Source organism: Camellia sinensis, chromosome 6 (assembly GCF_055761805.1).
Source record: "Camellia sinensis isolate YWXY chromosome 6, ASM5576180v1, whole genome shotgun sequence".
NCBI classification, from domain to species: Eukaryota; Viridiplantae; Streptophyta; class Magnoliopsida; order Ericales; family Theaceae; genus Camellia; species Camellia sinensis.
The window spans coordinates 2,787,217-2,797,500 of NC_138966.1; positions in this window are offsets into that span (position 1 = coordinate 2,787,217).

Genomic DNA, 10,284 nt, shown 5'->3' on the forward strand with positions numbered 1-10,284 from the left:
GCATGACATGCCACGGCCTCGGACCGCATGCCTTGCTACGGCGTCGCCCAACATGCCATGCCACGGCCTCGGCCCGCATGCCACGGCACGGCCTCGGCCCGCTTGCCTTGCTACGGCGTCGCCCAACATGCCATGCCACGGCCTCGGCCCGCATGCCATGCCACGGCCTCGGCCCGCATGACATGCCACGGCCTCGGACCGCATGCCTTGCTACGGCGTCGCCCAACATGCCATGCCACGGCCTCGGCCCGCATGCCATGCCACGGCCTCGGCCCGCATGACATGCCACGGCCTCGGACCGCATGCCTTGCTACGGCGTCGCCCAACATGCCATGCCACGGCCTCGGCCCGCATGCCATGCCACGGCCTCGGCCCGCATGACATGCCACGGCCTCGGACCGCATGCCTTGCTACGGCGTCGCCCAACATGCCATGCCACGGCCTCGGCCCGCATGCCATGCCACGGCCTCGGCCCGCATGACATGCCACGGCCTCGGCCCGCATGCCTTGCTACGGCGTCGCCCAACATGCCTTGCCACGGCCTCGGCCCGCATGCCATGCCACGGCCTCGGCCCGCATGCCTTGCCACGACGTCGCCCAACTTGCCATGCCACGGCCTCGGCCCGCATGCCATGCCACGGCCTCGGCGCGCATGACATGCCACGGCCTCGGCCCGCATGCCATGCTACGGCGTCGCCCAACATGCCATGCCACGGCCTCGGCCCGCATGCCATGCCACGGCCTCGGCCCGCATGCCATGCCACGGCCTCGGCCCGCATGACAGGCCACGGCCTCGGACCGCATGCCTTGCTACGGCGTCGCCCAACATGCCATGCCACGGCCTCGGCCCGCATGCCATGCCACGGCCTCGGCCCGCATGCCACGGCACGGCCTCGGCCCGCATGCCTTGCTACGGCGTCGCCCAACATGCCATGCCACGGCCTCGGCCCGCATGCCATGCCACGGCCTCGGCCCGCATGACATGCCACGGCCTCGGACCGCATGCCTTGCTACGGCGTCGCCCAACATGCCATGCCACAGCCTCGGCCCGCATGCCGTGCCACGGCCTCGGCCTCGGCCCGCATGCCTTGCTACGACGTTGGCCAACATGCCATGCCACGGCCCCGGCCCGCATGCCATGCCACCGCGTTGCCCGGCGTGCCATGCCTTAGCCTTGGCCAACATGTCGTGCCACGGCCTCGGCCCGCATGCCATGCCATGCCACGGCCCTCATGTCTTGCCACGGCGTTGCCAAACATGCCATGCCACGGCCTCGGCCCGCATGCCTTGCTACGGCGTCGCCCAACATGCCATGACATGCCACGGCCTCGGCCCGCATGCCTTGCTACGGCGTCGCCCAACATGCCATGCCACGGCCTCGGCCCGCATGCCATGCCACGGCCTCGGCCCGCATGCCTTGCGACGGCGTCGCCCAACATGCCATGCCACGGCCTCTGCCCGCATGCCATGCCACGGCCTCGGCCCGCGTGACATGCCACGGCCTCGGCCCGCATGCCTTGCCACGACGTCGCCCAACTTGCCATGCCACGGCCTCGGCCCGCATGCCATGCCACGGCCTCGGCTCGCATGACATGCCACGGCCTCGGCCCGCATGCCTTGCTACGGCGTCGCCCAACATGCCATGCCACGGCCTCGGCCCGCATGCCATGCCATGGCCTCGGCCCGCATGACATGCCACGGCCTCGGACCGCATGCCTTGCTACGGCGTCGCCCAACATGCCATGCCACGGCCCCGGCCCGCATGCCTTGCCACCGCGTTGCCCGGCGTGCCATGCCACCGCGTTGCCCGGCGTGCCATGCCTTAGCCTTGGCCAACATGTCGTGCCACGGCCTCGGCCCGCATGCCATGCCATGCCACGGCCCGCATGTCTTGCCACGGCGTTGCCAAACATGCCATGCCACGGCCTCGGCCCGCATGCCTTGCCACGGCCTCGGCCAACATGCCATGCCACGGCCTCGGCCCGCATGCCATGCCACGGCCTCGGCCCGCATGACATGCCACGGCCTCGGCCCGCATGCCTTGCTACGGCGTCGCCCAACATGCCATGCCACGGCCTCGGCCCGCATGCCATGCCACGGCCTCGGCCCGCATGCCCTTCTACGGCGTTGCCCAACATGCCATGCCACGGCCTCGGCCCGCATGCCTTGCCACCGCGTTGCCCAGCATGCCATGCCACCGCGTTGCCCGGCGTGCCATGCCTTAGCCTTGGCCAACATGTCGTGCCACGGCCTCGGCCCGCATGCCATGCCACGGCCTCGGCCCGCATGTCTTGCCACGGCGTTGCCCAACATGCCATGCCACGGCCTCGGCCCCCATGCCTTGCCACCGCGCTGCCCAGCATGCCAATGCACCGCGTTGCCCGGCGTGCCATGCCTTAGCCTTGGCCAACATGCCACGCCACGGCCTCGGCCCGCATGGCTTGCCAGGGCGTTGCCCAACATGCCATGCCACGGCCTCGGCCCGCATGTCTTGCCACGGCGTTGCCCAACATGCCATGCCATGCCACGCCACGGCCTCGGCCCGCATGCCATGCCACGGCCTCGGCCCGCATGCCATGCCATGCCACGGCCTCGGCCCGCATGCCATGCCACGGCCTCGGCCAGCATGCCATGCCAAGGCCTCGGCCCGCATGCCTTGCCACGGCGTTGCCCAGCATGCCATGCCACCGCGTTGCCCAGCGGGCCGTGCCGCGGCCTCGGCCCGCATGCCTTGCGACTGCCTTGGCCAGCGTGCCATGCCACAGCGTGCCATGCCTTAGCCTTGGCCTACATGCCATGCCACTGCCTTGGCCAGCATGTCGTGCCACCGCCACGGCCAGCATGCCATGCCGGTCCGTTGCCCAGCATGCCACGGCCGTGGCGGCATGGCAAGCCACGGCCTCGGCCAGCATGCCATGCCACGGCCTCGGCCAGCATGCCATGGCACTGTCTTGGTCAGCATGCCATGCCATGGCACCGCCTTGTCCAGCACGCCGTGCCGCAGCGTTGGCCAGCATGCCTTGGCCGGCATGCCATGCCAATGCCTTGGGCCAACATGGCGTGCCACGGGCTGGGCCATGCCGGTCCGTTGCCCGGCATGCCACGGCCGTGGCGGCATGGCAAGCCACGGCCTCGGCCAGCATGCCATGCCCCGGCCTCGCCCAGCATGCCATGGCACGGTCTTGGTCAGCATGCCATGCCATGGCACCGCCTTGTGCAGGGTTGGCCAGCATGCCTTGGCCGGCATGCCATGCCAATGCCTTGGGCCAACATGGCGTGCCACGGGCTGGGCGAGCACGGCATGCCACGGGCTGGGCGAGCATGCCACGCCACGGCCTTGGCTAGCAGCAAGGCATGCCACGGCCTCGGCGAGCATGCCATGCCATGCCAAGGCCAAGGCCAAAGCCAAGGCCAAGGCAGTGGGCAAGGCCAAGTCCCTGTGCAAGGCATGGCCAAGGCCAAGGCAAAGGCCAAGGCCGCGGGCAAAGGCCAAGGCCAAGGCCAAGGCCATGGCGTGCCACCGCCTCGATCGATCTTTTTGAACATGATTCTTTTATAATCTTACCCAAACCGTGCAACACAATTAAAAATGCACTACAATCAATTTTAAATGTCATTCCCTATTTTTTTGCAATTTTTCTGGAGCTTTTCGAATTTTTAAAGCCCTTATTTGGCATAAAAAAATCAAAATAAAATAAAAAAAATGAAAAAAATAATTTAATAATTTCTATAATTACTAGTGAATCATCCTTTAATTATGGGAATTTTTCCATAATTTTTTGACTATTTTTATTAATTTTTATTATTTTTTAAGTATTAATATCGAAATAAATTAAAATAAAATATTTTCTGTAAAAAAATATTTTTTTTAATTTTTTTTATGGTGTATTAAATTATTTCCTACAACTTTCATGTTGAAAGTTTTGGCAAAAAACCATTACTTTTTAAAAAAACCCCATTATGACTCCTCGAACATGCTTGATGTTTCCTCCTGGCAGATTGAAAAGGGCTTAACAGGCTATTATAAGGGGGGGGCACCTCCCTTGCCCAGGGCAAGGCAGTGGCAGGTACGCCCCATGTTGGGCGCGGCCTGGGATGCGGCCTTGGGTTACATGCACTGCGGCTCGACCGCGGCCTGGGCTGCGGCCTGGGGCGGCTCGGCCGCGGCCTTGGGCGGCCTGGACCGCGGCCTTGGGCGGCCTTGCGCGGCCTGGGCGCGGCCTTGGGCGGCCTGGGCGCGGCCTTGGGCGGCCTGGGCGCGGCCTTGCGCGGCCTGGGCGCGGCCTTGGGCAGCATGGCGTGGCATGCGCGCGGGCGTGGGCGGCCTGGCATGCGCGCGACATGGGCAGCACGGCATGGCATGCGCACGGCCTGGGCGGCCTGGCATGCAGCCGGCCTGGCATGCCCGCGGCGTGGGCAGCACGGCATGGCATGCGCACGGCCTGGGCGGCCTGGCATGCAGCCGGCCTGGCATGCCCGCGGCGTGGGCAGCACGGCATGGCATGCGCACGGCCTGGGCGGCCTGGCATGCAGCCGGCCTGGGCAGCACGGCATGGCATGCGCACGGCCTGGGCGGCCTGGCATGCCCGCGGCGTGGGCAGCGTGGCCTGTGCGAATACCGCGCGCGTGGTCTTTTGACCACGGTGCGCGTGTTGCGCGCATGGTCGCGCACGCCTTTGCACGCCTTTGCACGCCTTCGCACGCAACGCACGTCTAGTGATAAGAACCGCAGCCAAGGCAGCCCAGCCCCAAGGCCAAGGCCAGCAGCATGGCATGCCACGGCGAAGGCAGCCCAGCCAAAGCCAGCAGCATGCCATGCCAAGGCCAGCAGCATGCCATGCCACGGCCAAGGCAGGCCAGCCAAAGCCAGCAGCATGCCATGCCACGGCCAAGGCCAGCAGCATGCCATGCCACGGCCAAGGCAGCCCAGCCAAAGCCAGCAGCATGCCAAGCCAAGGCCAAGGCCAGCAGCATGCCGTGCCACGGCCAAGGCAGCCCAGCCAAAGCCAGCAGCATGCCATGCCAAGGCCTAGGCCAGCAGCATGCCCTGCCACGGCCAAGGCAGGCAAGCCAAAGCCAGCAGCATGCCATGCCAAGGCCAAGGCCAGCAGCATGCCATGCCACGGCCAAGGCAGCCCAGCCAAAGCCAGCAGCATGCCATGCCAAGGCCTAGGCCAGCAGCATGCCATGCCACGGCCAAGGCAGGCCAGCCAAAGCCAGCAGCATGCCATGCCAAGGCCAAGGCCAGCAGCATGCCATGCCACGGCCAAGGCAGCCCACCCAAAGCCAGCAGCATGCCATGCCAAGGCCTAGGCCAGCAGCATGCCATGCCACGGCCAAGGCAGGCGAGCCAAAGCCAGCAGCATGCCATGCCAAGGCCATGGCCAGCAGCATGCCATGCCACGGCCAAGGCAGCCCAGCCAAAGCCAGCAGCATGCCATGCCAAGGCCTAGGCCAGCAGCATGCCATGCCACGGCCAAGGCAGGCCAGCCAAAGCCAGCAGCATGCCATGCCAAGGCCATGGCCAGCAGCATGCCATGCCACGGCCAAGGCAGCCCAGCCAAAGCCAGCAGCATGCCATGCCAAGGCCAAGGCCAGCAGCATGCCATGCCACGGCCAAGGCAGCCCAGCCAAAGCCACCAGCATGCCATGCCAAGGCCTAGGCCAGCAGCATGCCATGCCACGGCCAAGGCAGGCCAGCCAAAGCCAGCAGCATGCCATGCCAAGGCCAAGGCCAGCAGCATGCCATGCCACGGCCAAGGCAGCCCAGCCAAAGCCAGCAGCATGCCATGCCAAGGCCTAGGCCAGCAGCATGCCATGCCACGGCCAAGGCAGGCGAGCCAAAGCCAGCAGCATGCCATGCCAAGGCCATGGCCAGCAGCATGCCATGCCACGGCCAAGGCAGCCCAGCCAAAGCCAGCAGCATGCCATGCCAAGGCCAAGGCCAGCAGCATGCCATGCCACGGCCAAGGCAGCCCAGCCAAAGCCAGCAGCATGCCATGCCAAGGCCTAGGCCAGCAGCATGCCATGCCACGGCCAAGGCAGGCCAGCCAAAGCAAGCAGCATGCCATGCCAAGGCCAAGGCCAGCAGCATGCCATGCCACGGCCAAGGCAGCCCAACCAAAGCCAGCAGCATGCCATGCCAAGGCCTAGGCCAGCAGCATGCCATGCCACGGCCAAGGCAGGCCAGCCAAAGCCAGCAGCATGCCATGCCAAGGCCTAGGCCACCAGCATGCCATGCCACGGCCAAGGCAGCCCAGCCAAAGCCAGCAGCATGCCATGCCAAGGCCAAGGCCAGCAGCATGCCATGCCACGGCCAAGGCAGCCCAGCCAAAGCCAGCAGCATGCCATGCCAAGGCCTAGGCCAGCAGCATGCCATGCCACGGCCAAGGCAGGCAAGCCAAAGCCAGCAGCATGCCATGCCAAGGCCATGGCCAGCAGCATGCCATGCCACGGCCAAGGCAGCCCAGCCAAAGCCAGCAGCATGCCATGCCAAGGCCAAGGCCAGCAGCATGCCATGCCACGGCCAAGGCAGCCCAGCCAAAGCCAGCAGCATGCCATGCCAAGGCCTAGGCCAGCAGCATGCCATGCCACGGCCAAGGCAGGCCAGCCAAAGCCAGCAGCATGCCATGCCAAGGCCAAGGCCAGCAGCATGCCATGCCACGGCCAAGGCAGCCCGACCAAAGCCAGCAGCATGCCATGCCAAGGCCTAGGCCAGCAGCATGCCATGCCACGGCCAAGGCAGGCCAGCCAAAGCCAGCAGCATGCCATGCCAAGGCCTAGGCCACCAGCATGCCATGCCACGGCCAAGGCAGCCCAGCCAAAGCCAGCAGCATGCCATGCCATGGCCAAGGCCAGCAGCATGCCATGCCACGGCCAAGGCAGCCCAGCCAAAGCCAGCAGCATGCCATGCCAAGGCCTAGGCCAGCAGCATGCCATGCCACGGCCAAGGCAGGCCAGCCAAAGCCAGCAGCATGCCATGCCAAGGCCTAGGCCAGCAGCATGCCATGCCACGGCCAAGGCAGCCCAGCCAAAGCCAGCAGCATGCCATATCACGGCCAAGGGCAGCAGCATGCCATGCCACGGCCAAGGCAGCCCAGCCAAAGCCAGCAGCATGCCATGCCATGGCCTAGGCCAGCAGCATGCCATGCCACGGCCAAGGCAGGCCAGCCAAAGCCAGCAGCATGCCATGCCAAGGCCAAGGCCAGCAGCATGCCATGCCACGGCCAAGGCAGGCCAGCCAAAGCCAGCAGCATGCCATGCCAAGGCCTAGGCCAGCAGCATGCCATGCCACGGCCAAGGCAGCCCAGCCAAAGCCAGCAGCATGCCATATCAAGGCCAAGGCCAGCAGCATGCCATGCCACGGCCAAGGCAGCCCAGCCAAAGCCAGCAGCATGCCATGCCATGGCCTAGGCCAGCAGCATGCCATGCCACGGCCAAGGCAGGCCAGCCAAAGCCAGCAGCATGCCATGCCAAGGCCTAGGCCAGCAGCATGCCATGCCACGGCCAAAACAGGCCAGCCAAAGCCAGCAGCATGCCATGCCAAGGCCTACGCCAGCAGCATGCCATGCCACGGCCAAGGCAGGCCAGCCAAAGCCAGCAGCATGCCATGCCAAGGCCAAGGCCAGCAGCATGCCATGCCACGGCCAAGGCAGGCCTGCCAAAGCCAGCAGCATGCCATGCCAAGGCCTAGGCCAGCAGCATGCCATGCCACGGCCAAGGCAGGCCAGCCAAAGCGAGCAGCATGCCATGCCAAGGCCAAGGCCAGCAGCATGCCATGCCACGGCCAAGGCAGCCCAGCCAAAGCCAGCAGCATGCCATGCCAAGGCTTAGGCCAGCAGCATGCCATGCCACGGCCAAGGCAGGCCAGCCAAAGCCAGCAGCATGCCATGCCAAGGCCTAGGCCACCAGCATGCCATGCCACGGCCAAGGCAGCCCAGCCAAAGCCAGCAGCATGCCATGCCAAGGCCAAGGCCAGCAGCATGCCATGCCACGGCCAAGGCAGCCCAGCCAAAGCCAGCAGCATGCCATGCGAAGGCCTAGGCCAGCAGCATGCCATGCCACGGCCAACGCAGGCCAGCCAAAGCCAGCAGCATGCCATGCCAAGGCCTAGGCCAGCAGCATGCCATGCCACGGCCAAGGCAGCCCGACCAAAGCCAGCAGCATGCCATGCCAAGGCCTAGGCCAGCAGCATGCCATGCCACGGCCAAGGCAGGCCAGCCAAAGCCAGCAGCATGCCATGCCAAGGCCAAGGCAGCCCAGCCAAAGCCAGCAGCATGCCATGCCAAGGCCTAGGCCAGCAGCATGCCATGCCACGGCCAAGGCAGCCCAGCCAAAGCCAGCAGCATGCCATATCAAGGCCAAGGCCAGCAGCATGCCATGCCACGGCCAAGGCAGCCCAGCCAAAGCCAGCAGCATGCCATGCCAGGCCTAGGCCAGCAGCATGCCATGCCACGGCCAAGGCAGGCCAGCCAAAGCCAGCAGCATGCCATGCCAAGGCCTAGGCCAGCAGCATGCCATGCCACGGCCAAGGCAGGCCAGCCAAAGCCAGCAGCATGCCATGCCAAGGCCAAGGCCAGCAGCATGCCATGCCACGGCCAAGGCAGGCCAGCCAAAGCCAGCAGCATGCCATGCCAAGGCCAAGGCCAGCAGCATGCCATGCCACGGCCAAGGCTGCCAGCCAAAGCCAGCAGCATGCCATGCCAAGGCCTAGGCCAGCAGCATGCCATGCTACGGCCAAGGCAGCCCAGCCAAAGCCAGCAGCATGCCATGCCAAGGCCTAGGCCAGCAGCATGCCATGCCACGGCCATGGCAGCCCAGCCAAAGCCAGCAGCATGCCATGCCACGGCCAAGGCAGCCCAGCCAAAGCCAGCAGCATGCCATGCCAAGGCCAAGGCCAAGGCCAGCAGCATGCCATGCCACGGCCAAGGCCAAGGCCAAGGCAGCCCATCCGAAGCCAGCAACATTCCATGGCAAGGCCAACGCAGCCCAGCCAAAGCCGGCGGCATGCCATGCCAAGGCCAAGGCCAGCCGCATGTCTTGCCACGGCCTTGTCCCGCAGCGTGGCGTGCCTTGGCCTTGGGCTAGAACATCGCATGCCACGCCCTTGGCAAGCAATCCTGTCCCTCGTGTAATTGCCATTTGGTTTGGCTTTGACTTACGTATATGTTGCCCTGCGAAATGCTTGTCCCTCGGGTAATAGCCGGTTTGGTTGCCTTTGACTTGCGAACACGTTGCTAGTGCTTTCCCCAGTGGAAGCTTGTTGGGAAAAGTATGTCCCTCGGAAGTTGCCTGTTGCGTTTGTTATTTGCATTCGAGCTATCCGATGCTTGCTGGGTTTCTCTAAGAGTTTTTGCACGTTCGTCGGGCTTTTTAATTATTTATTTACTCATAAAAATTATAATAAAATAAATTAAAAATAAAAAATAATTAAAAAAATTACTATAATTACTAGTGCCTCATCTTATAATTGTTGGAATTTTTCTAGAATTTTTTGAGTATTTTTAGTAATTTTTATTATTTTTTAAGTATTAAAATTGAAATAAATTAAAATAAAATATTCCGGTGGCCAAATATTTTTTTATAATTTTTTTTATGGTGTATTAAATTATTTCATACAACTTTCATGTTGAAAGTTTTGGCAAAAAACCATTACTTTTTAAAAAAACCCCATTATGACTCCTCGAACATGCTTGATGTTTCCTCCTGCCAGATTGAAAAGGGCTTAACAGGCTATTATAAGGGGGGGGCACCTCCCTTAAGGCTGGCCAGCATGGCCAGGCCACAGGCCACGCCTATGCCTAGGCGGGCGCTTGGCACATGCCATCGCTTGGCTTGTGGCATTGGCTTGTGGCATCGAAACTACATAGCCAAGCACGGGATGCGTCGAGTGGCGGCCCGCGGCGGTGGCGGTGGCACGTTGGCCTAGGGCAGCATGCCATGCCACAGCCTTGGCCAGCAACATGGCATGCCAAAGCCTTGGCCAGCAGCATGCCATGCCCTGGCCTTGGCAAGCATGTCATGCCACGGCCTTGGCCAGCAGCATGCCATGCCACGACCTTGGCCAGCAGCATGCCATGCCCCGGCCTTGGCCAGCATGTCATGCCACGGCCTTGGCCAGCAGCATGCCATGCCACAGCCTTGGCCAGCAGCATGCCATGCCACAGCCTTGGCCAGCAACATGGCATGCCAAAGCCTTGGCCAGCAGCACGCCATGCCCCGGCCTTGGCAACCTTGCCAAGCCACGGCCATGGCCAGCAGCGTGCTATGCCCCGGCCTTGGCCA